The sequence below is a fragment of the Hyla sarda genome, chromosome 8 (genome assembly GCF_029499605.1).
Source record: "Hyla sarda isolate aHylSar1 chromosome 8, aHylSar1.hap1, whole genome shotgun sequence".
Taxonomy (NCBI): domain Eukaryota; kingdom Metazoa; phylum Chordata; class Amphibia; order Anura; family Hylidae; genus Hyla; species Hyla sarda.
This window is the reverse complement of record NC_079196.1, coordinates 140,425,790-140,453,629: the sequence shown is the minus strand read 5'-3', so window position 1 is coordinate 140,453,629 and position 27,840 is coordinate 140,425,790. Positions and strand designations below refer to the sequence as shown.

Below are 27,840 nucleotides of genomic sequence, written 5' to 3'. Positions count from 1 at the left end.
CTGGCTATTGTATAAGGCATTTTTCACTACTACCTGAGCTAGTGGGTGGAGACTTAATACGTAGTTTATAAAGTTGAAAAAAGACAAGAGTCCATCAAAACCCCTACGAGGCTAATGCCAATTGCCCTGTTACAGAGGAAAAATTCCCTTCTGACTCCAATATGGCAATCAGAATTAATCCCTGAATCAATGTTCTATCCACATAAATCTGGTATCTATAACTTGTAATATTATGTTTTTCCAGAAAACATCCAGGCCCCTCTTGAATTGGTTTAGTGAATCAACCATCACAACTGTTACTGCCTGCGCTCCGGCCGCACATGTCGGTCGTGAGCGCATTGTCCCTACTTCCGGCGGGGCCGGGATGCGCATAGCGGGACGCGCCCACATGTGAATCCCGGCCTGTCACTCACCCTGTACTGCTGCCGCTTCCGCTCCTGTGTCTCGGCCCCGGCGCGCGCCCCCGTCTCCTAGGGCGCGCACGCGATGGAGCTCTGAGATTTAAAGTGCCAGCACGCCCCTAATTACTGTATGCACCTGACACTAACTAATAAAGTCCCTGCACCTCCCACACTTCCCTGCCGGATCTTCAGTGCCATTTGCCTGAGAGAAAGTGTACCCTTTGCCTGTTTGCCATTTCTGTGTTTCCAGACCTTCCTGCTACGTTTTTTGACTACGAACCTTTGCCGTCTGCCTTGATCTTCTGCTACGTTTGAGTACGCTACAGCATCATCCTTCTGTACCTCGCCTTGCCCAGTTACCTGTGTGGTCAAGTCGTGTCGGGGGTAGCGACCTGGGTGTCGCCTGCCGCAGCAAGCCCATCCTGCCTTGCGGCGGGCTCCGGTGAAAACCAGCGGCACCTTAGACTCCGCTCCCCGATACGGTCATCAGCCACACAGGTGGAGGATCCACTTCCAGCTCTGTGACAGCCTCCACCCAGGTGCGTGACAACAACATAATATAGTACAGAGTTCTATAGTCTCACTGCTCTTAGAGTAAAGAATCCCTTCTGTGATGATAGTGAAAATTCCTTTCTCTAGATGTAGAGGATGCCTCCTTGTCATGGTTACAAGTGTTGAGCGGCATAGGCCATATTCGAATTCGCGATATTTCGCGAATATCTGGACGAATACCTATCGTGGCACTTCAGTCCCAGCAGTTGGCCCAGCAGGCCCAGCAGCTCAACCAGCTAACCGCCATGATGCAACAGTTGCTTTCTGCTCAGCAGCAACTGCCACAGCCTCCGCCTCCTCCTCCAGCTCCAGTGCTGCAGTTTCCCCCGGAACCAAACTCCATTTGTCGCTTCCAGAGAAATATGAGGGGGATCCCAAGTCCTGTCGTGGTTTTGTGACACAGTGATCCCTGCACATTGAACTCATGGCGGACCAGTTCTCCACGGAACGTGCAAAAGTGGCTTTCGTCATTAGTCTCTTGTCTGGAAGGGCTTTGGCCTGGGCGACCCCGCTGTGGGATCGCAGTGATGTCTTCACCACTAATCTCAAGGCATTCCTGACCGAATTCCGAACTGTCTTTGAGGAACCTGCTCGAGCCTCCTCCGCAGAGATGGCTCTGCTGAATCTTTCTCAGGGCAACTCCACTGTTGGCGAATATGCCATCCGGTTCCGAACCCTGGCGTCGGAGTTGTCCGACAATAATGAAGCTCTCTGTGCTACCTTCAAGAGAGGATTATCTAGCCAAATTAAGGATGTCCTCGCAGCCCGGGAATTGCCGTCTACCTTGAATGAATTTATACAATTGGCATCCCGGATAGATATCCGTTTCTCCGAGCGACGAGAGGAATAACAACAAGAAAGGAATTCTGCACAACCTCAGTGCTTTCCTCGTCTGGCACCAGTCTTCCACCAACCATCACAACCTTCTTTGTTGCCTCCTGCAGTGGAGGCTATGCAGGTGGATCGGTCTAACTTGACCCAGCAGGAAAGGACTCGCCGAAGAACCGAAAATCTTTGTCTTTACTGCGCCAGTGCAGACCACTTCCTTAAGGATTGTCCTCTGTGTCCTCAGCCACAGGGAAACGCTCGCACCTAGGGTTTGTAGGAGAGGCCTCCCTAGGTGTGAATTCCTCCTCTCCACGCTTAAATTTGACTGTCCAGCTTCTTCTTTCCTCCAAAGACATCTCCGTTTTGGCCTTCCTGGACTCTGGCTCTGCGGGAAACTTTATTGACGCCTCCCTGGTGCATAAGTATAGTCTGCCTGTGTCCCGCCTTCAGAAACCCCTGTACTTCTCTACGGTAAATGGAGAAAGACTGGACTGTACCGTGCTATACCGCACAGAACCCCTGTCGATGCAGTTTGGAGTTTCACATAAGGAGAACCTGTCCTTCTACGTTCTCCCACACTGTACTTCTCCTCTCCTGCTTGGTCTACCTTGGTTCCAGCTCCATGCCCCACAGTTGGATTGGAAAACTGGAGAAGTTCTACGCTGGGGTCCACATTGTAACAGCCATTGTATCCATGTACGTGTTATTAAGCAGCAACCAACTCCAAGACCCTTCCCTGGACTGCCTTCTTTCCTCCAGGACTTTGCAGACGTTTTCAGCGAAAAGCAAGCTGAAATATTGCCTCCACGCCGTCCCTAAGATTGCCCCATAGATCTCCTGCCTGGCACCACTCCTCCCAGAGGAAGAATTTACCCCTTGTCTGTTCCAGAAACCCAGGCCATGGCAGACTACATCCAAGAAAATCTGTGCAAGTGGTTTATCAGGAAGTCCTCTTCTCCTGTGAAGAACCGTTATCCACTACCTCTAATCTCGGAATTATTTGATCGCCTGAGAGGTGCCAGAATCTTCTCTAAACTTGATCTACGTGGGGCATATAATTTGATTTGCATTCGTAAAGGGGAGGAATGGAAGACTGCGTTTAATACCCACGATGGACCTTTCGAGTATCTTGTCATGCCTTTTGGACTTTGGAATGCTCCAGCAGTCTTTCAGGAGTTCGTCAACGATATTTTCCGAGATCTTCTTTACTCCTGTGTCGTAGTTTACTTAGACGAATACTCATCTATTCGCCCAATCCTCAATCTCATCGCTCTTATCTCCGCCAAGTATTACATCGTCTCCGTGAAAATCATCTCTATGCCAAATTGGAAAAATGTACTTTTGAAAAGACCAGTCTTCCTTTCTTGGGCTATATTGTTACAAGTGAAGGTCTCCAAATGGATCCCGACAAGTTGTCTGCAGTTCTGGATTGGCCTCTACCAAGCGACCCAGTGCTTCCTTGGTTTTGCCAACTACTATCGGCAATTTATACCTCATTACTCCACTCTGGTAGCTCCCATCGTCTCCCTAACCAAAAAGACGGCTAATTCTAGGGTGTGGACACCAGAGGCTGAAAAAGATTTTAAACAGATGAAGTCCGCCTTTGCTTCTGCTCCTGTTTTATCCAGACCTGATCCTTGCAAGCCATTCTTTTTGGAAGTGGATGCTTCCTCAGTAGGAGCAGGGGCAGTCTTAATACAAAAGTCTACTAAAGGGAGAACTTTAAGCTGTGGATTTTTCTCTAAAACCTTCTCCCCTGCAGAGAGAAACTATACTATCGTAGATCGCGAGCTCTTAGCCATCAAGCTGGCCTTAAAAGTGTGGCATCACCTCCTGGAAAGTTCTGTACGTCCTGTCACAATTTATTCTGACCACAAAAATCTACTTTATCTTCAGTCAGCCCATTGTCTCAACCCACGACAGGCCCGATGGTCATTATTTTTCTCCAGGTTCAACTTCTTCATCCACTTCCGACCTGCAGAAAAGAATGTCTAAGCTGACGCTCTCTCCAGGTCTTCAGATGTGCACGACTGTGAACCCATTCCACAGCATATTATCCCACCAGAGCGCCTCATTTCCTCAGCACCAGCAAGTCTCCAACATCTACCTCCTGGAAAAACTTACATATCACCTCGTATGAAACTCCGAGTCTTGAAATGGGGACATTTTTCTCTTTTGGCCGGCCATCCAGGTATTTGTAAGACCCTACAGCTCATCTCAAGACATTACTGGTGGCCTACTATGAAAAAGGATGTCGTTGATTTTGTTTGGTCTTGCTCAATCTGTGCCCGGGACAAGACTATCTGTTTGAGCCAGCAGGTCTGCTTCAGCCCTTACCAGTTCCTGAGCTTCCTTGGTCTGATATTGCCATGGATTTCATTACAGACCTTCCATCTTCCCAAGGAAATATTGTCTTATCGGTGGTAGTGGATCGATTTTCTAAAATGGCTCATTTTGTTCCGCTACCTGGTCTCCCATCAGCTCCACAACTTGCCAAGCTTTTTCTTCATCATATCTTTCGTTTGCATGGACTCCCTTCCCATATTGTTTCCGACCGAGGGGTTCAGTTTGTCTCTAAATTCTGGCGGGCCCTATGTTCACGTCTACAAATCAAGTTAGATTTCTCCTTGGCTTACCATCCCCAATCCAATGGTCAGGTCGAGAGGGTGAATCAGGTTTTGGGAGACTATCTACGCCATTTTATCTCTGCACGTCAAGATGACTGGGTCGATCTGCTACCATGGGCTGAATTCTCCTACAACGACAAGAATTCCGATTCCTCAGGTGCTTCTCCCTTCTATGTGGTCTATGGACTTCACCCTCGTCCTCCTCATCCATTGTCTTCTTCCTCTGGAGTTCCTGCCGTTGATGAACAAGTACAGAATTTTTCTTCCATCTGGCGTAAAACACGTCTTTCACTTCTTCAGGCTACTTCTCATATGAAAGTTCAGGCAGACAAGAAGAGACGTCCTCCTCCTCAATATTCTCCTGGTGACAAAGTCTGGCTATCTACTAAATATATCCACTTTAAGATACCCAGTTATAAACTAGGTCCTCGTTATGTGGGTCCCTATAAAGTCAAGAAACGGCTCAATCCTGTGGCTAATTCCCTCCATCTTCCCTCCTCTCTCCAGATCTCGAACTCCTTCCATGTTTCTCTCCTGAAACCAGCCATCTTCAACCGTTTCTCTCCAAGGGACATCTCTCCTGCTCCAATCTCCGGAACCTCAGATGTGTATGTTGTAAAGGAAATCTTGGATTCTAAGTTCATCAGAGGAAAACGCATTTTTTCTGGTTGATTGTTTCGGACCGGAGGAGAGGTCTTGGGAGCCGCAGGACAATATTCTGGACAAAGATCTTCTCAAAAAATTCCTGAGCCGCAAAAGGAGGGGGAGACCAAAAGGGGGGTATTGTTACTGCCTGACCTCCGGCCGCACATGTCGGTCGCAAGAGCATTGTCCCTACTCCCGGCGGGGCCGGGATGCGCATCGCGGGACGCGCCCACATGCGAATCCTGGCCCGTCACTCACCCTGTACTGCTGCCACTTCTGCTCCTGTGTCTCGGCCTAGGAGATGGGGATGCGCGCGCAATGGAGCTCTGAGATTTAAAGGGCTGTACGCCCTTAATTACTGTATGCACCTGACACTAACTAATAAAGTCCCTGCACCTCCCACACTTCCCTGCCGGATCTTCAGTACCCTTTGCCTGTTTGCCATTCCTGTGTTTCCAGACCTTCCTGCTATGTTTTTTGACTACGAACCTTTGCGGCCTGCCTTGACCTTGTACCTCGCCTTGCCCAGTTGCCTGTGTGGTTGAGCCGTGTCGGAGGTAGCGACCTGGGTGAAAACCAGCGGCACCTTAGACTCCGCTCCCCAATACGGTCTGAGTCATCAGCCACACAGGTGGATGATCCCCTTCCAGCTCTGTGACAGCCTCCACCCAGGTGTGTGACAACATAATATAGTAGAGAGTTCCATAGTTTCACTGCTCTTAGAGTAAAGAATCCCTTCTGTGATGATAGTGAAAATTCCTTTCTCTAGATGTAGAGGATTCCCCATTGTCATGGTTACTAGTGTTGAGCGGCATAGGCCATATTCGAATTTGCGATATTTCGCTAAATATATGGACGAATATTCATCATATATTTGCTAAATTTGCATATCCGTAATATTTGTAGTATTTTTTCCAATAAATTCGCATGTGCGAAAATATCGGCATGTGCATGTGAGATATCGTGTGATCTTCGCAGCAGTGTTGTTTCCGTCTAACTTTGCAGCATATAAACAGGCAAGTGAGTAGTGACCACCACAGGAGCAACATGGTTGGGAGTAAGTTCAGCAGGAAGGAGCAAAGAGCCCTCATCAGTGTAAGTATTTTCGCTTTATTCATTACAATTCACATGCATGTTAGGTCAAGTGTTATAATGTGTTCGCATTGCCATGCAAAAATCGCCATGCGAAAATCACCATGCGAAAATGATTTTGCAATAGATACAACTTCAGTTGAAGTAGATAACACTTGTGTTACAGTAGCATAATTAATTCTGGGAACATAGTGGCATCATTAGTTCAAGGGGCACAGCAGCATCATTAATTCTGGGTGCACAATGGCATAGTTAATTCTGGGGGCATAGCAGCAATATAAATTCTGGAGACACAGCGGCATCATTATTTCTGGGGGCAAAGTTGCATCATAAATTCTGGTGGCATAGTGGCATCAATAATTCTGGGTGCACAGTGGCATAAATAATTCTTTGGTGCACAGAGGTAAAATTAGTCCAGGACACAGTGTTTGTCCAAGATTTATTTGGGGGCATAGCGTGTGGCAGTAATATTGCAGAGGAATAGTGTGTGGCAGTGATATTGCAGTGGAATAGTGTGTCGCAGTAATATTGCAGGGGTCCAGTGTGTGGCCTTATCATATTCAGGGTGTGTAGTGTTTGTCAGTATTATATTTATTGGCCCAGTGTGTGGTAGTATTACATTCATAGGGTACAGTGTGTGGTAATATTATATTCAGGGGTACAGTGTGTGGCAGTATTCAGGTCCACACTTAAGTCATTTGTTTGCTCTTTCCTTCATGGCACTGCTGTCGCTAGGTGTGAACCAGGCCTTATCACTCACCTTGGACCTTTACCGAATGGCAGATCTGAATATGCAGACTCTAACTAAAAATAGTTGAGTACCCCTGATCTATAGACTGTCGGTGTGTGTGTGTGTGTGTGTGTGTGTGAGGGGTATGAAGAGAGAAGAGCTCTACATAGACTGTTAACACTTTAGGGCATAACTGTACGCCTGGGGCATTTATTACCAGACTGTGTCATCTAAAAAAAAAAAAAAAACACACACACACAAAAAAATGGAGGAAAATATATTTTATATAAACCTCAAGGGGCCTTGTGTCCGATTTTTTGGATGTCACCACACACATGACCCTGGGATGTGACCATGGAAGGGTACTCCTCTTCTACACTCACTAGCGTATTGACATATTGTGTGGCACAAGTTATGTGTAAGTGAGAAACAGTTCACATATCCACACACAAATGCTGCCACCACCTGTTACTAAGGGCCTGTCCGTCCACACTACTGAATTTCCGCGGCAGGACAGGATATCCTGTATAAATGTCATGAATTATAGATAGAATAGACTAATAATAACAGTAAAAGTAAATGTGGTAGACACGGGGGTGCTAGGAAATACATTATAACTTTGTGACACCAGGGCACCATTAGCCTATACATGGTTCGAGGTTGGAGACAGCTTCTCCTGGGCCAGACACGGGAAGTAAAGGTTATGGATAACTGTCTTTACTGAGCAGGGTGCGGATGTTGATACACACGGACAGTATGATGCAGAGTGGAGAGGATGCAGTGTAACCCCTTGGAAGCCCTGCTGATTTGCTGGGACTTGTGGTGCTTTTCACCTAATAGATTGATACTGACTTGAGATCGGACTGAACATTGTTCCAGGTAGCTAGGGTTCTGTCAAGGTCCCAGGGCATGAACTTCCACCATGTGGAAGAATGACTGGATATGATTTAAAATGATAGATTTGTTCTGGGCCTTCCCTCAGAGCTTCTCCACACACCTCACACCTTTACCACACTTGTGCTCTGCTAAGACTAAACTATGAACTAGACTGGGGCAACTCCTCCCCCACTATACTATAAGAATTTAGGGGGTGCCATTGGGCATACAGGGTCACATGGGCCTGCACTGCTCCTCAGTCTTAAAGGTACAAAACATACATATATAGTGGGGCAAAAAGAGTATTTAGTCAGCTACCACTTGTGCAAGTGCTCCCACTTAAAAGGATGAGAGAGGCCTGTAATTTTCCTCATTGATATGCCTCAACTATGAGAGACATAATGAGAAAAAAAAAATCAATAAAATCACATTGTCTGATTTTTAAAGAATTTATTTGCAAATTATGGTGGAAAATAAGTATTTGGTCAATAACAAAAGTTCATCTCAATACTCATATACCCTTTGTTGGCAATGACAGAGGTCAAACGTTTTCTGTAGGTCTTCAAAAGGTTTTTACACACGGTTGCTGGTACTTTGGCCCATTCCTCCATGCAGATCTCTTCTAGAGCAGTGATGTTTTGGGGCTGTTGCTGGGCAACATGGACTTTCAACTCCCTCCAAAGGTTTTCTATGGGGATATGAGATCTGGAGACTGGCTAGGCCACTCCAGGATCTTGAAATGCTTCTTACGAAGCCACTGCCCGGGCGCTGTGTTTGGGATCATTGTCATGCGGAAAGACCGAGCCACATTTCATCTTTAAAGCCCTTGCTGATAGAAGGATGTTTCACTCAAAATCTCACGATTCATGGCCCCATTCATTCTTTCCATTACACGGATCAGTCGTCCTGGTCCCTTGACAGAAAAACAGCCCCAAAGCATGATGTTTCCACCCCCATGCTTCACAGTAGGCATGGTGTTCTTTGGATGCAACTCAGCATTCTTTCTCCTCCAAACACGACGAGTTGAGTTTTTACCAAAAAGTTCTACTTTGGTTTCATCAAACCAATCCTCTTCTGGATCATCCACATGCTCTCTATCAAACTTCAGACGGGCCTAGACATATACTGGCTTAGGCAGGGGGACATGTCTGGCACTGCATGATTTGAGTCCCTAATGGCGTAGTGTGTTACTGATGGTAGCCTTTCTTACTTTGGTACCAGCCCTCTGCAGTTCATTCACTAGGTCCCCCCCCCCCCCCCGTGTGGTTCTTGGATTTTTGCTCACCGTTCTTGTGATTATTTTGACACCACAGGGTAAGATCTTGCGTGGAGCCCCAGATCGAGGGATATTATCAGTGGTCTTCCATTTTCTAATAATTGCTCCCACAGTTGATTTCTTCGCACCAAGTTGCTTGCCTATTGCAGATTCAGTCTTCCCAGCCTGGTGCAAGTCTACAATTTTGTTTCTGATGTCCTTCGACAGCTCTTTGGTCTTGGCCATAGTGGAGTTTTGAGTGTGACTAATTGAGGTTGTAGACAGGAGTCTTTTACATTGATAACAAGTTCAAACAGGTGCCATTAATACAGGTAACGAGTGAAGGACAGAGGAGACTCTTAAAGAAGTTACAGGTCTGTGAGAGCCAGAAATCTTGCTTGTTTGTAGGTGACCAAATACTTATTTTCCACAATAATTTGCAAATAAATTCTTTACAAATCAGACAATGTGATTTGTCCCCGGTTATTAGTGGTGTACCCCAAGGTTCAGTACTGGGCCCGCTGCTGTTTAATTTATTTATCAATGATATAGAGAATGGTATTAACAGCTCTGTTTCTATCTTTGCAGATGACACCAAGCTTTGTAGCACGGTACAGTCTATAGAGGATGTGCATAAGTTACAAGATGACTTGGATAGACTAAGTGTCTGGGCATCCACTTGGCAAATGAGGTTCAATGTGGATAAATGTAAAGTTATGCATCTGGGTACTAATAACCTGCATGCGTCGTATGTCTTAGGGGGGATTAAACTGGCAGAGTCACTGGTAGAGAAGGATCTGGGTGTACTTGTAGATCACAGACTACAAAATAGCATGCAATGTCAGGCTGCTGCTTCCAAAGCCGGCAGGATATTGTCATGTATCAAAAGAGGCATGGACTCAAGGGACAGGGACATAATACTCCCCCTTTATAAAGCATTGGTACGGCCTCACCTGGAATATGCTGTTCAGTTTTGGTCGCCTGTTCATAAAAGGGACACTGCGGAGTTGGAAAGGGTGCAGAGACGCGCGACTAAACTAATATGGGGCATGGAACATCTTAGCTATGAGGAGCGATTAAAGGAGTTACAATTGTTTAGTCTTGAGAAGAGACGTTTAAGGGGGGATATGATAAACGTATATAAGTATATAAATGGCCCATACAAAAAATATGGAGAAAACCTGTTCCAGGTTAAACCCCCCCAAAGGACGAGGGGGCACTCCCTCCGTCTGGAGAAGAAAAGGTTTAGTCTAAAGGGGCGGCACGCCTTCTTTACCGTGAGGACTGTGAATTTATGGAACGGTCTACCTCAGGAACTGGTCACAGCAGGAACAATTAACAGCTTTAAAGCAGGGTTAGATACATTCCTGGAACAAAATAACATTAATGCTTATGCAGAATTATAAAACTACATCCCTTTCCATTATCCCCTTACATCCTTCCCTTCAATCCCCTGGTTGGACTTGATGGACGTATGTCTTTTTTCAACCATACTAACTATGTAACTATGGATTTTTTTTTCTCATTATGTCTCTCATAGTTGAGGTATTCCTATGATGAAAATTACATGCCTCTCTCATCTTTTCAAGTGGGAGAACTTGCAAATTTGGTGGCTGACTAAATACTTTATTGCCCCACTGTAAATAACATATATGAAAATATATCAAACTTCTGATAAAGTGCTTGAACACAATAGAAATAATAACCAGTACTTTGGGGGAGCCCAACACCTGTGCTGCAGGTCCGCCCAAGGCAGTCCGATGCCACAGGACAGCCTTTGGTGCTGGGAGTAAAAAATACCAATACAAGACCAGTCACAGGGCCCTTGTGGCTGATCCATAAAACATATTAAATAAATAGAATGTATAAAATGAAATGATCTACCAAATATTGCACAAAAGTCTCTAAAAAAATGTGCTGGCACACATATAATCCATAACAATCTGGCCAGTCTAAAGAGATAAAGTGCATATAGCGTGTAAACGTGCGTGTTTGTTTCTCCTGTGGAAAGAAACCCTATCCCCTGTAAAAAGACAAGTCCTTCTTACCAAGTTCAGGCACTACAGCACATCCAGCAAGTTCAGGCACTACAACACATACAGCAAAATACTGATGCAGAATGATCTCTGAAAATGAATAGGAAAAAAAGCAAAGCGATTCTCAGTGACTGCAGGGATTCATACAGGGCGGGGTGTTGAAAATTAATCTATGTGGTGTCGGTGAAGGGGGAAAGAATATGGTAGAGCCTTTTTTCTGAAGTCCTACTTCAAGTATTATTTGATTATTTTGCAATGATATTCCTAATTGCAGCTTTTATCCCTAAATTTGGAGCTTGTGTATAGACCTTAAGTGGTCACCTAAATTCCCAAGGTAATGATAAATCCAATGTGTCGGTACCCCTTGTTTAGTAGTATTCGTTAGCTGCTCTTATGTATATCTTGTTCCACAGTTTTATTTTATACCCATTAGGAATTGTGCTCTGACTCTTCCTAGGAATATGTATATTTGGACCCACTTAGATGCAAAGAAAAAACATATAGAACAATAGAAGTTCAACACAGAGCATCCATATTACAAGTTCAAACCACCAACACACTGGATTTATTATTATCTTGGGAATTCAGGAAATTAGAAGATTTTTTACACAAAAGGTTGAGACAACAATAGGAGGTCAAGGGTTTATCTTATCTGCTAGACATTGATGCTATACTGAAAGGACTCACATTGGTGAAAAATCCAGCAGGAGATTTAATTGGTGATTTAATAAATAATGGGATCAATTATTGAGAAAGCAATCTAAGGAACTAGTGAGGATGGTTATAGAAAGGAGAAAGGAATTATTGGAAGAGTTAGATTTAGAAATTATCAGAAGCAAAACTAAACATAGTTACATAGTTTGTAAGGTTGAAAAAAGTCCATCAAGTCCAACATAGAACCCTACCGTGTTGCTCCAGAGGAAGGCATAAAAACCCTTGAGGCTGATGCCAATTGCCCCATGACAGAGGAAAAATTCCTTCCCGACTACAATATGGCAATCAGAATAAATCCCTGGATTAACATTCTAGCCACATAAGTCTAGTATTCATAATCTTTTATATTATGTTTAAAAAAAAAAACATCCAGGTACCCCTTAAACCTGTTTATTGAGTCAGAAATCACTACATCACATGGCAGAGAGTTCCATAGTCTCACTGCTCCTACAGTAAAGAATCACTGTCTGTAAAAATGGTGAAACCTTCTTTCCTCTAGATGTAAAGGATGCCCCCCTGTCATGGGTACCGGGCCTAGGTATAAAAAGATCACTAGAAAGATCTCTGTACTGTCCCTTCATATATTTGTACACTGTGATCAAATCACCCCTAAGATGCATTTTCTCCAAACTAAATAACCCCAAGGTTGATAACATGTCATGAACCGTAATCGTGCCATACCATTAAGTATCTTTGTCGCCCTCCTCCGTACCCTATCCAGTTCAGCCATGTATAAAGGTTCCCAAAATTGCAGACAATACTCCATATGTGGTCTGACTAATGATTTATACAGAGGCAAAACTATGTCCCTGTCACAAGCATCTATGTCTCTTTTTATACATCCCATGTACATCCTTCTGTCCACCAGTATCCCTAAGTCCTTTTCGGTAGTAATTTTACTTAATGTCTTATTATTTATCACATAATTGTACATTTTGTTTTTACTATACTAGACAAGTTTAATAAGGATGATGAATATATAAAATATCAGTCCTATGTATGTAAAAAACTGGATAAATTAGAGAGAGAAATAATTCAAAGGAAGTCGAATAAATTATTGTGGGATAAGAATCTGGCAAACAAGAATAGTAAGGCAAATGGGCAATATAAAGGACTGCCAACCATGGAAGACTTCAGGTACAAGATGCTAGATCGGTTAACACTGTAACACACACTACACACCATCATATGTACAGACATCCTCCTTCCAGTTTTAACATTCCCACGCACAATAGATACACTTCTCTATCTCAACCACATTTTTTAGAGACACACCAGTCTCCCCGCCATTTACCACACTATTACCAATTCACCAGATCACAATCACCTCACCAGCGCACCAAACCATACAAGCTGTATCACAGACATTACTTGTACAAACCTCATATTTAGACAGAAACATCACACTTCCTCCAGACTCCCAATGCCACAATTACCGACACTTCTAACCCAATTACAGAGGAATCAGACAACCCCAGAGGAACATCACATCCAACCTCCACAACAATCCACACAAACCCCAAGAAAAAGGGGATTCGGAGGAGATACAGAAGAAATGGAGGCAACAATGCAACCTCCTCAGAAAATGATCAAAGTGCTTTCATCAACATAAGTTCTCACACGTTAACTCAGAACCAGAATTCAATATTACAAACTCCAACTCAGGAACTAAACAAGATTGATACTTATATTGGAATTGAGAAGTATGTTAGAAGACTATGCCTTAAGAATTTTTTTTTAAGGAAATCTGTCACCAGTGTCACCTGCACTAACCTGTCAGTACCGACAGGTAGTGCAGGTGACACTAATGACAATGGTAATCACCTTGTCCTGGTCTGTGGCGGGGATCTCCTGTAATCTTTTCTGGTATCTTCACTCTGGGCACCAGCTTGGGGCATGGGCAGAGCTTACTGACGTAACCCCTGCTGTTCCCAGGACCCGGGACCCAGCAGAGAGCAGCAGTGGTGAACATCACTAAGCACCGCCCATGCCCCAAGCTGCTGCTGGGTCCTGGCCAGCAGTGGGTATGTCATTAAGCTCCGCCCATGCCCCAAGCTGGTGCACGGAATGAAGATACTGGAGAAGATTACAGTAGATCCCCGCCACGGACCGGGACAAGGTAAGTACCGTTGTCATCAGTGTCACCTGCACTACCTGTTGGTACCGACAGGTTAGTGCAGGTGACACTCGTGACAGATTTCCTTTAAGGAACCCAGTTAGGAACCTTTAAAATTTAGACAAATTCAGACACACTACGGGAGAGATTTCTCAAAACCTGTGTAGAAGAAGAGTAGTGCAGTTGCCCATAGCAACCAATCAGATTGCTTCTTTTCACAGGCCTCTTCAAAACTGAAAGAAGTATTTGGATTGGTAGCTATGGGCAACTGCACCACTCTTCCTCTTCACAGGTGTTGATAAATCTCCCCCTACATGCGCACCCAAATCATGTTTTTACCCCTAACATGAGAAAGGCCCAGATATTATGGCCTTCAAGAAGGCCACAGAAAGTGATTTGAGAAAACTGCAGCCCAAAGTCAGAAAGTTTAACAATCTTACAAGAGCAAAATGATACATTTGCGACAAAATAAAGAAATAACAACCGTCCAGCAGTGGGCCAGGAAACATGAGTATAACCAGGAATGCTTATGGCAACCTTCAGACTGTGAGATTTATACAAAATTGGAGAACAACTCAACTACTCACTTTAGTACAGAACTAAAAATTATGTGTGACCAGGCTTTGTATAAAAGTATACTGAATGAAAAGGAACATAAATATTTATTTATGAAAATAGGTTACCAGTATTCTACTGCTTACCAAAGACTCAAAAAGATGCTAATAACCCTCCCGCCCAACCAATAGTGTCTGGCATAGGTTCTGTGACTACAAATTTATCTCACTACATTGATCAATTCCCCCAGCCACTAGTGCAAAAAAAAAAAAAAAAAAATACTTTGCAGCTATACAGAGTGTTAGAAAAGGTTTGAAAGGAGGTAACCATACAGCATGTAGGTATCAGGCAGAAAGTAGAAACAGTTTGATAGTTTGGAACCTAGGGGTCTCAAAGCAGGTCTGGAAATCTTTGGTTTTCTGTGATTTTTATCCTAGAGGTTCATCTTCTACATGTACAATCATGCATTTATCTGTTTTCCTCACACATGACTACATGTTCACATTAATACATCCATCACTTTTTCATTTACATGTACATTCAGTCCTAATTTTGTCTTTTTATATTATACTATGATTTTTTTTCATATTATACTAGTACACTTGGTGTCAATACTTTGTATTAGTCACAAGCTAATATTCTTGTTCTAACATTCTAGTTTTGAAGGTATTACATTTTAGGTGTCACTATTAAGAATATGGAGTTCACCTTATTGTATTTGTAGATGATTTCTCATGAGAAGTGCATCAGATTCCATTCCTAGTTTTAGGTTGTACCGGATGGACTTTAGTCCTGGATTTATAGACTACGTGATTATGGTCATTGTAAATAGTGGGATCATTCCCACTAAACACATGCGCCACTAAAGAAAGAAGTAGGATTTCTGTAACATGTCTGAAATTAGAAAATATATGACCAGTATACTACAACTGTACCATATTCTTTCCCCCTTCACTTGCTCCACGGAGATTCATTTCCAGCACCTCTCCCTGTAGTGCAGAATCCCTGCAGTTATAGAGAATCGCCCATAGACACGAGGAGGATGCCATTTCCTACCTAACTGGCAGAAGCCTGCAGAAGCTAGATCTCTCTCTCCCCGGGCTTGATAGTGCCTGGCCTGCCATGTATCAGCAGCTGCGTGCTCATCGCAGAGCGATAGTGGGTAATTGTGAGAGTGACAAGGGACATCTTCCCTCGTCGCTGACTGGTGAGAGGTGCACAGCACCGTTAATACTTTTCCCTACAGGATTGTATTGTATTGTATTTTTGCCTATTTATTTTTAGAGACAATTCGGCATCAGTATTTTCTTTTACAGGGATGTGCTGTAATGCCTGAACTTGGATAGAAGGACTTGTCTATTTACAGGGGATAGTGTTTCTCTCCACAGGAGTAACAAACTAGGTTTACATGCTATATGCACTTTATCTCTTGGAACTGGCCAGATTGTTATGGATTATATGTGTGTGCCAGCACATTTTTATGTGAATTTTTTTTTTTAGACTTTTGTGCAATATTTGATAGAACTGGTCAGGTTATTTTATACAGTCTGTACATTTTATGTATTAGAGGCAATGGCCCTGTGATTTTATTTATTGATTTATTTTTTTATTACATTTTAAACCTTTTACAAAAAAAGAAAAACACACACAGTTCTTGATAGAGCCAGGTGATAATGTCAGCAGACTCCCTCTTAGTTACAACTGAGTTCCGCACCGCATGTGAGTGAATCTCCAACGACTTTGACCTACCCTGCGCCTCGTGAACATGAAGGAGTTGTAAGTATCTGAAAAAGGAGGCATGCAGGAGCTCAAACTCACACTGGAGATCCCCAAATGACTTGAAAACCCATTCGACAGACAAGTGTTCCAGTCTGCACAACCCTCTCCTCTCCCAAAACCCAGCATCATGGAAAGAGAAAAAATCTGGCAATCCAGGGCGCCACAGAGGCGTAAATTTAGTACAACCTGTGAGACCAAGCATATTCCTGGCTTGTCCCCAAATCTTACACAAGAGCTGAGTGGTGGGAGAGGTATCAGTGAGTCTAGTAACAGCCCCAATTTCTAGAATGTGGAGAGACACATGACATCATGTTTAGCCATAAAGAGTTTAACTGCCAAACCTAAAGTACTCCCCCCCCCCCCCCCGCCACCCCTAAGTTGTTGCAGCTGGGAGGCAAGAAAATACAGCCAGGGATTAGGCAGAGCCAACTCACCAGAGCACTTACCATGCTTCAACATTTCTAGCCGTATTCTAGCACACCTGCCCCCTCCCAAACCAGCTGTCTGAAAAGGTGATGCATTCTGTGAAAGTTGCCCATCTCAATCCACACTGGGGAGTTCTGTACGATATACAACAATCAGGGTATCAGTATCATCTTTACCAGGGTAGCCCGGCCTACTACTGATAGGGGAAGATTACACCAGACTGCCACCGTTTGGGAGCTCTTGCCCAGGAGAGGCAGCAAGTTCCTAGGAACAAAATCATCGATACAGGGATTAATATGGATCCCCAGATATTTAAAACTCTGAACTAATTGTATACAGGACTCAGCAATCTGCGTAACAGGAAGCAGCGGGTACAGGGGCATAAGAACTGACTTGTCCCAGTTAATTAGGAGGCCAGAGTACAAACCAAAGGCAGAGATCAGATGCATAACTGGGGCTAAGGACCGTGTGGTATCACTCAAGAACAGTAACATGTCATCCGCGTACAGCACAACCCACTCCTCTGTGGCACCATACCGAAATCCCACAATATCATCAGATGAATCGTATCAAGCAAGATAAGGATTCAATGGCTAATGCAAAGAGCAATGGTGACAGGGGAATCCCCTGTCGCATACCCCTCTGTAATTACAACGGCTCCGATAGCTGACAAAGCTGAGTCTGGCCTTCGGATTTTGGTATAACAGTTTAACATATGACAGAAATCTAGGTCCAAACCCCATGTACCCCATAACCCGCCAAAAGTAGTCCCACTCGACGCTGTCAAAAGCTTTGGCAGCGTTGAGTAAGAAAATGGATCTAGCTCCACTGTATTGTCCACCATAAACTTCCCCGGCATAAAGCCGGTTTGATCTCCATGGACTATTTGCGAGCGCCCGAGCCAGCAGCTTCCCATTCGCACATAGCAGAGAAATCACCAGGCTTAGGAAAAAGTACCACAATCGTTTCCATAATAAAGTGAGAGAGAGAACCCTCCAAATCTTGAGCACCCGCAAAATCTGCGGCAACAGGACCCCCTGAAAATGTTTATATACCTCTCTAGGAATACCATCAAGACCAGGGGACTTCTCATTCACCGACTCCTTCAGAGCTATCTCCAATTGCTCCAAAGTGAGAGGCGAGTCCAGCTTGTTTCGCTGTTCTGAAGAAAGAGAAGGCAAGGAGACACCGCGCATGTAGTCATCCAATTCTGCAAGGGAACAGTCAGTTTTAGAAGTGTATGCATCCTTTTAGAAACCAAGCATCACCTGCAAAATACCCTCATCAGCAGTAACTTTCCTTCCCATAGAGTCCCGAAGGCAACTTATATACACCACACCTTGCTGAGCCCTAGCAATAGGGGCTAGCAACCTGTCCATTCCCTCACCACTCTCAAAATACCGCTGCAGTACAAAGAAGCGTTCATATCCAGCCACCACTTCCAGGTGTTGTTAAAAATCAGCCTGAGCACGCAGCCACACTTCCTTCGCTACATCCGATGGATCAAAAACATATCTACATTCAGCATATATGACCACCTGCTGCAGGCGTTCGTCCCACTTTCCAGTGCCAGATTTATGAGCACTAATATCTCTAACTAGCTGAGTACCTGGCGTTGCCCGGTTTTTCCTTGCTAATCCTAGATGGGGAGGAAAATCAACAAATGACTTCATATCCCATCCTCATATATTGTTGTCATATCCTGTCCTCATATCTCGACCTCCTATCCCAACCTCATATCCCATCCTTGTGTCCCATTCTCATATCCCAACCTCATATCCCGTCCTCATATCTCGTCCTTATGTCCCATCCTCATATCCCAACCTCATATCCCGACCTCATATCCCGTCCTCATATCCCGTCCTCATATCCCGTCCTCATATCCTGTCCTTATGACCCATCCTCATATCCCGACTTCATATCCCGTCCTAATATACCATCCTTATGTCCCGACCTCTTATTCCGTCCTCATATCCCGTTCCAATGTCCCATTCTCATATCTCGGCCTCATATCCTGACCTTATATCCTGACCTCCTATCCGGACCTCCTATCCAGACCTCATATCCCATCCTCATATCCTGTCCTCAGGTGGGACTGATTTGTAATGAAGAAATTGTAAGCTTAAAATAGAAGGGGACGTGGCTTTGTGGGACTGGGCGTGATTTGCAAGCCAGACTGATGCACAAAAAGGTAGATAATAAAAGGGGTGGGCCTTAAACACTGGGCGTATCTTTGTGAGATGGGGTGTGGCTTACAAGCCGGACTGACACATTCACCAGGAGATGCAGAGCGGAGCTTGTGGAGTAAGGTACTGGAGGTCCCATATACTTGCATGGGACTTGAAACAAAAAAACCGCAGTGAAACAGCAAGGAAGTCTCTACTATCTATAAGAGGGAAGTATACAAGCGATTGTTTGAGCTGTGATTGTTTTAAGCTGTATACAAGAGTGTGAAGTATACAAGCGAGTGTGGGTATAAAAGTGAGAGGGACTTAACATTAAGGGACTTTAAATTCAGGGAGTTTAATTGACATATTTGATAGTTTTTTTTATTTTTATTTACTGATATTTTTGCAATCCCCAAACCTAGAATGGCCTCCATGTTGGAAAATGCAGTCCGATGTGCATCTTGTACAATGTATGCAATCCTTGAGCAGCAGTTCGAGGGTGACTATTGTTGTGTGAGATGTGAGCGAGTTTGGAAGCCCAGATTCTGGATCTAGAGGAACAACTGGCAACGTTGAGATGCATTGACAACCCGGAGAGGAGTCTCCTGCTCACTGAGCAGGCACTCTCGGGGGTAGAGGTGGGGGAGGACAGTGGGACGGAGTTGCAGGACAGTCAGGCAGCTAGCTGGGTTACAGTTAGAAAGCGGGGTAGGGGAAAAAGTGTCAGGGAGGTTAGTCCTGAACTGGCACACCCCAACAAGTTTGCCCGCTTGGCAGATGAGGGGGATGCAATTTCAGAGCTAGCAGTACTGCAGCAGGATACTGCCTCTGACCGCCAGGGGGGTGTCTGCTCCAGCAAGGAGGGAGGGAGGAGTGCAGGGCAGACCAGACAGGTACTAGTGGTGGGGGACTCAATTATTAGAAGATAAGGCGAGTGGCACGGCACTGCTGTATTTAGTGGACTCGATGTGGTATAGGTGGATGGGTGCGAATGAGGGTGGTGGTGCTCTGGTCAAAGCTGAGGCACAGTAGAAATAATAGAGTGAAGACAAAGGATCAGACCGGCAGACTCACCACGTTTCTCTTCTTCTTTATTTGCGTAAGCAAAGCATAGACATATACTCACAAACTTAGGGGATAGGACGTGCAGTGGGCGGACAAACTGGCAACAGACTCCGTTTCGCACGGACCACCGTGCTTCCTCCGGCCATACTAACTTTCTAGTGAAAGTGGATTATATACAGGTAACCAACCCAACCCACCTGGTCAGCTGACAGGACGTGTGTGACGTGTGTTCTGACGCGGCCAGGTGGGTGGAAAGTAAATCTCAAAAACAAGCTGTCAGTTCTGTGCGATCATTTAACCCTAGGACTCCCGCGGCTCTCGACTTGATGATCCAAAGCGTCTCCCTCCGGAGCAGCTTTGCATCCATTCGTTCACTCCCGGTGAACGTAACTCTTTCCAACCCTAGAAACCGCAGGCATTGAGGGTTGTTCTCATGTGATTCTCTTACATGTGCCTGTAACCTAGATGCGCCAGGGCGACCTGTGCGAATGGAGTAAAAATGCTCCCTGATTCGGGTACATAACTGGCGACTGGTTTGGCCTATGTAAAAAAAATCACAAGGACACAGAATGGCATATACGACATTTTTTGTTAAAAAGGAATAACAGCAAGCCCGAGGTGTATATGCAACAAGCAGATGATCTAGTAGCGAGATCAAAAGACAGGGCTTATCCTAAAAAGATTATAGAGGAAGGTAGAAAAAAGGCCGACAAGTTAGATAGAAGTAACTTGTTAACTAATTGTAACAGAAGAAAGAAAACAGGCCGAACAGAAGAAAATCGGAGATTCACTTTTGTTTTTCAGAATTTTCCCATGAATCAAACAATAGAGAGGGCCATAAGACGCAATTGGTTTCTTTTAGAAGCAGATGAAGACCTGCGTACAGTAGCCCTGAAGAGACCTAGGTTCGCTTACAAGAGAAATAAGACAATAGGAGAACATATTAAAAACAAGAAGCAGGATAAAGATGAGATAAACCGCACCTGGTTGCACGACCTTGCTCCTAAAGGGAATTTTAAAAGTAGGCATTGTAATTTTTGTAGCCAATGTTATGAAACAAAGAACATCAGAATAGGTCCAGTACAGCATATAATTAACGATTTAATTACCTGTAAAACTAAAAATGTTGTATAAGCCATTCTGTGTCCTTGTGATTTTTTATACATAGGCCAAACCAGTCGCCAGTTATGTACCCGAATCAGGGAGCATTTTTACTCCATTCGCACGGGTCACCCTGGCGCATCTAGGTTACAGGCACATGTAAGAGAATCACATGAGAACAACCCTCAATGCCTGCGGTTTCTAGGGTTGGAAAGAGTTAAGTTCACCGGGAGTAAACGAATGGATGCAAAGCTGCTCCGGAGGGAGACGCTTTGGATCATCAAGTCGGGAGCCGCGGGAGTCCTAGGGTTAAATGATCGCACAGAACTGACAGCTTGTTTTTGAGATTTACTTTCCACCCACCTGGCCGCGTCAGAACACACGTCACACACGTCCTGTCAGCTGACCAGGTGGGTTGGGTTGGTTACCTGTAGATAATCCACTTTCACTAGAAAGTTAGTATGGCCGGAGGAAGCACGGTGGTCCGTGCGAAACGGAGTCTGTTGCCAGTTTGTCCCCCCACTGCACGTCCTATCCCCTAAGTTTGTGAGTATATGTCTATGCTTTGCTTACGCAAATAAAGATGAAGAGAAACGTGGTGAGTCTGCCGGTCTGATCCTTTGTCTTCACTCTATTATTTCTACTGTGCCTCAGCTTTGACCAGAGCACCACCACCCTCATTCGCACCCATCCACCTATACCACATCGAGTCCACTAAATACAGCAGTTCCGTGCCACTCGCCTTATCTTCTATACCTGCTATTGGCCTATTGCCTGGCCTCTTTTGCGCACAAGCACGCTGTTTACCTGTTGCTTGAAAAAGCCGGAAAACATGGAAATGGACTCTGCTGAGATGTTGGATAAGTTGGATCTGGCATTACTCACGGGGAGGGACGACGTGGGGGGATATTTCCTCGACTGCAATGTCAAGGAAGATTTGGATATTATCAGTTTAAAATCTCTTGAACACCGCATCACGCTGTTATCAGAAAAAGAAATTGCTTCATTCTGGACTGTTCATTCGCTACAAGCTTATTCCCAAAGTGAAAGAGTGCCAATGTCACGATGCCGGCTGGCAGGAGGTGGATCCTCTGTGCCAGAGAGGGATTGGCGTGGACCGTGCTAGTGGATCGGTTCTAAGTCACTACTGGTATTCACCAGAGCCCGCCGCAAAGCGGGATGGTCTTGCTGCGGCGGTAGTGACCAGGTCGTATCCACTAGCAACGGCTCAACCTCTCTGACTGCTGAAGATAGGCGCGGTACAAGGGAGTAGACAGAAGCAAGGTCGGACGTAGCAGAAGGTCGGGGCAGGCAGCAAGGATCGTAGTCAGGGGCAACGGCAGGAGGTCTGGAACACAGGCTAGGAACACACAAGGGAACGCTTTCACTAGGCACAAGGGCAACAAGATCCGGCGAGGGAGTGCAGGGGAAGTGAGGTATATATATGGAGTGCACAGGTGAACACACTAATTAGAACCACTGCGCCAATCAGCGGCGCAGTGGCCCTTTAAATCGCAGAGACCCGGCGCGCGCGCGCCCTAGGGAGCGGGGCCGCGCGCGCCGGGACAGGACCGACGGAGAGCGAGTCAGGTACGGGAGCCGGGGTGCGCATCGCGAGCTGGCGCCACCCGCATCGCGAATCGCATCCCGGCTGGAGGCGGTATCGCAGCGCACCCGGTCAGTGGATCTGACCGGGGCGCTGCAGTAACGAGAGTGTAGCGAGCGCTCCGGGGAGGAGCGGGGACCCGGAGCGCTCGGCGTAACAGTACCCCCCCCTTGGGTCTCCCCCTCTTCTTTGAGCCTGAGAACCTGAGGACCAGACTTTTATCCAGGATATTGTCCTCAGGTTCCCAGGATCTCTCTTCAGGACCACAGCCCTCCCAGTCAACCAAAAAAAAGGTTTTCCCTCTGACCTTTTTGGAGGCCAGTATCTCCTTTACAGAAAAGATGTCCGAAGAACCGGAGACAGGAGTGGGAGAAATAAGTTTAGGAGAGAAACGGTTGAGGATGAGTGGTTTAAGAAGAGAGACATGAAAGGCATTAGGAATACGAAGAGAAGGAGGAAGAAGAAGTTTGTAAGAGACAGGATTAATCTGGCACAAAACTTTGAAAGGACCAAGATAGCGTGGTCCCAATTTGTAGCTGGGAACACGGAAGCGGACATATTTAGCGGAGAGCCATACCTTGTCTCCGGGAGAAAAAATGGGGGGAGCTCTTCTTTTCTTATCAGCAAACTTCTTCATGCGTGATGAAGCCTGTAAGAGAGAATTTTGGGTCTCTTTCCATATGGTGGAAAGATCACGAGTTATTTCATCCACAGCGGGCAAACCAGAGGGCAAGGGAGTAGGGAGGGGGGGAAGAGGGTGACGGCCGTACACCACGAAAAATGGGGATTTGGAAGAAGATTCAGAGACTCTGAAGTTATACGAGAATTCGGCCCATGGAAGAAGATCTGCCCAGTCATCCTGGCGGGAGGAAACAAAATGCCGTAAATAATCACCCAGGACCTGGTTAATTCTTTCTACTTGCCCATTGGATTGAGGATGATAAGCAGAAGAAAAATTTAATTTAATCTTGAGTTGTTTACAGAGAGCCCTCCAGAATTTTGACACGAATTGGACGCCTCTATCCGAGACGATCTGCGTGGGCAACCCGTGAAGACGAAAAATGTGTACAAAAAATTGTTTTGCCAACTGAGGCGCAGAAGGAAGACCAGGAAGAGGAATAAAATGTGCCATCTTGGAAAATCGATCAACGACCACCCAAACAACAGTGTTGCCACGGGATGGGGGTAAGTCAGTAATAAAGTCCATACCAATCAGAGACCAAGGCTGTTCGGGGACAGGCAGAGGGTGAAGGAGACCAGCAGGCTTCTGGCGAGGAGTCTTGTCCCGGGCACAGACAGTGCAGGCCCGCACAAAATCAACAACATCCGTCTCCAGAGTCGGCCACCAATAGAAACGAGAGATGAGTTGCACGGATTTCTTGATGCCCGCATGGCCTGCGAGATGGGAGGAGTGACACCATTTGAGGATTCCGAGGCGTTGGCGTGGAGGGACGAAGGTCTTCCCTGGAGGAGTTTGCCTGATGGAGGCTGGAGAAGTGGAGATCAGGCAGTCAGGAGGAATGATGTGTTGCGGAGAGAGCTCTACTTCCGAGGCATCCGAGGAACGAGAGAGAGCATCGGCCCTAATGTTCTTATCGGCAGGGCGAAAGTGAATTTCAAAATTAAACCGGGCAAAGAACAGAGACCACCTGGCCTGGCGAGGATTCAGCCGTTGGGCAGACTGGAGATAGGAGAGATTCTTGTGATCGGTGTAAATAATAACTGGAAATTTAGATCCCTCCAGCAGATGCCTCCATTCCTCAAGTGCTAATTTAATGGCCAGTAGCTCTCGATCCCCGATGGAGTAGTTCCTCTCCGCCGGAGAGAAGGTCCTAGAAAAAAAACCACAGGTAACAGCATGCCCGGAAGAATTTTTTTGTAGAAGAACCGCTCCAGCTCCTACTGAGGAGGCATCAACCTCCAATAGGAAGGGTTTAGATGGGTCAGGTCTGGAGAGCACGGGAGCAGAAGAAAAGGCCGACTTGAGCCGTTTAAAGGCGTCTTCCGCTTGAGGAGGCCAGGACATAGGATTGGCATTCTTTTTGGTTAAAGCCACGATAGGAGCCACAATGGTGGAAAAATGTGGAATAAATTGTCTGTAATAATTGGCGAACCCCAAGAAACGTTGGATAGCACGGAGTCCGGAGGGGCGTGGCCAATCTAAGACGCAGAGAGTTTGTCTGGATCCATTTGTAGTCCCTGGCCAGAGACCAAGTATCCTAGGAAAGGAAGAGATTGACATTCAAACAGACATTTCTCCATTTTGGCATAAAGTTGATTGTCACGAAGTCTCTGAAGAACCATGCGGACATGCTGGCGGTGTTCTTCTAGGTTGGCAGAAAAAATCAGAATATCGTCCAGATACACAACAACACAGGAATATAAGAGATCACGAAAAATTTCATTAACAAAGTCTTGGAAGACGGCAGGGGTGTTGCACAGGCCAAAGGGCATGACCAGATACTCAAAGTGTCCATCTCTAGTGTTAAATGCCGTTTTCCATTCATCCCCCTCCCTGATGCGGATGAGATTATAAGCACCTCTTAAGTCCAGTTTTGTAAAGATGTGGGCACCTTGGAGGCGATCAAAGAGTTCTGAGATAAGAGGTAGAGGGTAGCGGTTCTTTACCGTGATTTTATTAAGACCGCGGTAGTCAATGCAAGGACGTAGGGAGCCATCTTTTTTGGACACAAAGAAAAATCCAGCTCCGGCAGGAGAGGAGGATTTGCGGATAAACCCCTTTTCTAAATTTTCCTGGATGTACTCAGACATAGCAAGAGTCTCTGGGGCGGACAGAGGATAAATTCTGCCCCGGGGTGGAGTAGTGCCCGGGAGGAGGTCAATAGGACAGTCATAAGGCCTGTGAGGGGGTAGAGTCTCAGCTTGTTTTTTGCAAAACACATCAGCAAAGTCCATATAGGCCTTAGGGAGGCCGGTTACAGGGGGAACCACAGGGTCACGGCAGGGAGTACTGGGAACCGATTTAAGGCAGTCCTTGAAACAAGAGATACCCCAGCTCTTGATCTCCCCCGTGGACCAATCCAGGGTTGGGGAATGGCGTTGGAGCCACGGTAGTCCAAGGAGAATTTCGGAAGTGCAATTGGGGAGGACCAAGAACTCAATTTTTTCTTGATGAGGTCCGATGCACATTAGAAGGGGCTCCGTGCGGTAACGTATGGTGCAGTCCAATCTTTCATTATTAACACAATTGATGTAGAGGGGCCTGGCGAGACTGGTTACCGGGATGTTGAACCTGTTGATGAGAGAGGCCAAAATAAAGTTTCCTGCAGATCCGGAATCCAAGAAGGCCATAGTAGAGAAGGAGAAGGTAGATGCAGATATCCGCACAGGCACAGTAAGGCGTGGAGAAGCAGAGTAGACATCAAGAACTGTCTCACCTTTGTGCGGAGTCAGCGTGCGTCTTTCCAGGCGGGGAGGACGGATAGGACAATCCTTCAGGAAGTGTTCGGTACCGGCACAGTACAGGCAGAGATTCTCCATGCGGCGTCGTGTCCTCTCTTGAGGTGTCAGGCGAGACCGGTCAACTTGCATAGCCTCCACGGCGGGAGGCACAGGAACGGATTGCAGAGGACCAGAGGAGAGAGGAGCCGGGGAGAAAAAACGCCTCGTGCGAACAAAGTCCATATCCTGGCGGAGCTCCTGACGCCTTTCGGAAAAACGCATGTCAATGCGAGTGGCAAGATGAATGAGTTCATGTAGATTAGCAGGAATTTCTCGTGCGGCCAGAACATCTTTAATGTTGCTGGATAGGCCTTTTTTAAAGGTCGCGCAGAGGGCCTCATTATTCCAGGATAGTTCAGAAGCAAGAGTACGGAATTGTATGGCGTACTCGCCAACGGAAGAATTACCCTGGACCAGGTTCAGCAGGGCAGTCTCAGCAGAGGAGGCTCGGGCAGGTTCCTCAAAGACACTACGAATTTCCGAGAAGAAGGAGTGTACAGAGGCAGTGACGGGGTCATTGCGGTCCCAGAGCGGTGTGGCCCATGACAGAGCTTTTCCAGACAGAAGGCTGACTACGAAAGCCACCTTAGACCTTTCAGTAGGAAACTGGTCCGACATCATCTCCAAGTGCAGGGAACATTGTGAAAGAAAGCCACGGCAAAACTTAGAGTCCCCATCAAATTTGTCCGGCAAGGATAGTCGTAGGCCTGAAGCGGCCACTCGCTGTGGAGGAGGTGCAGGAGCTGGCGGAGGAGATGATTGCTGAAGCTGTGGTAGTAGCTGCTGTAGCATCACGGTCAGTTGAGACAGCTGGTGGCCTTGTTGCGCTATCTGTTGTGACTGCTGGGCGACCACCGTGGTGAGGTCAGCGACAACTGGCAGAGGTACTTCAGCGGGATCCATGGCCGGATCTACTGTCACGATGCCGGCTGGCAGGAGGTGGATCCTCTGTGCCAGAGAGGGATTGGCGTGGACCGTGCTAGTGGATCGGTTCTAAGTCACTACTGGTATTCACCAGAGCCCGCCGCAAAGCGGGATGGTCTTGCTGCGGCGGTAGTGACCAGGTCGTATCCACTAGCAACGGCTCAACCTCTCTGACTGCTGAAGATAGGCGCGGTACAAGGGAGTAGACAGAAGCAAGGTCGGACGTAGCAGAAGGTCGGGGCAGGCAGCAAGGATCGTAGTCAGGGGCAACGGCAGGAGGTCTGGAACACAGGCTAGGAACACACAAGGGAACGCTTTCACTAGGCACAAGGGCAACAAGATCCGGCGAGGGAGTGCAGGGGAAGTGAGGTATATATATGGAGTGCACAGGTGAACACACTAATTAGAACCACTGCGCCAATCAGCGGCGCAGTGGCCCTTTAAATCGCAGAGACCCGGCGCGCGCGCGCCCTAGGGAGCGGGGCCGCGCGCGCCGGGACAGGACCGACGGAGAGCGAGTCAGGTACGGGAGCCGGGGTGCGCATCGCGAGCGGGCGCCACCCGCATCGCGAATCGCATCCCGGCTGGAGGCGGTATCGCAGCGCACCCGGTCAGTGGATCTGACCGGGGCGCTGCAGTAACGAGAGTGTAGCGAGCGCTCCGGGGAGGAGCGGGGACCCGGAGCGCTCGGCGTAACAGCCAAGAGGTTTGCGGCTTTATAAACAACCTGCAGTATTCCAGGAAGATGAAGTCTTCAAGAAAGCCTGGATGCAAGCCCACCATGATCACGCGCAAAGGCTTTTGCAAATAGTGCTCACCCGCAATAGAATTGAGCATGATAAGATCATGGAGGACTTACAAAAGACCAAATTGGCTTATGTG

The 27,840-nt window shown here is 46.3% G+C and overlaps 1 protein-coding gene across 3 annotated transcripts in view; it reads right to left on the bottom strand.

Moving 5' to 3' along the window:
• The window catches only part of SLC29A4 (solute carrier family 29 member 4), a 660,337-nt gene that overhangs the window by 219,055 nt on the left and 413,442 nt on the right, over window positions 1–27,840 (bottom strand). The window lies entirely within an intron of this gene.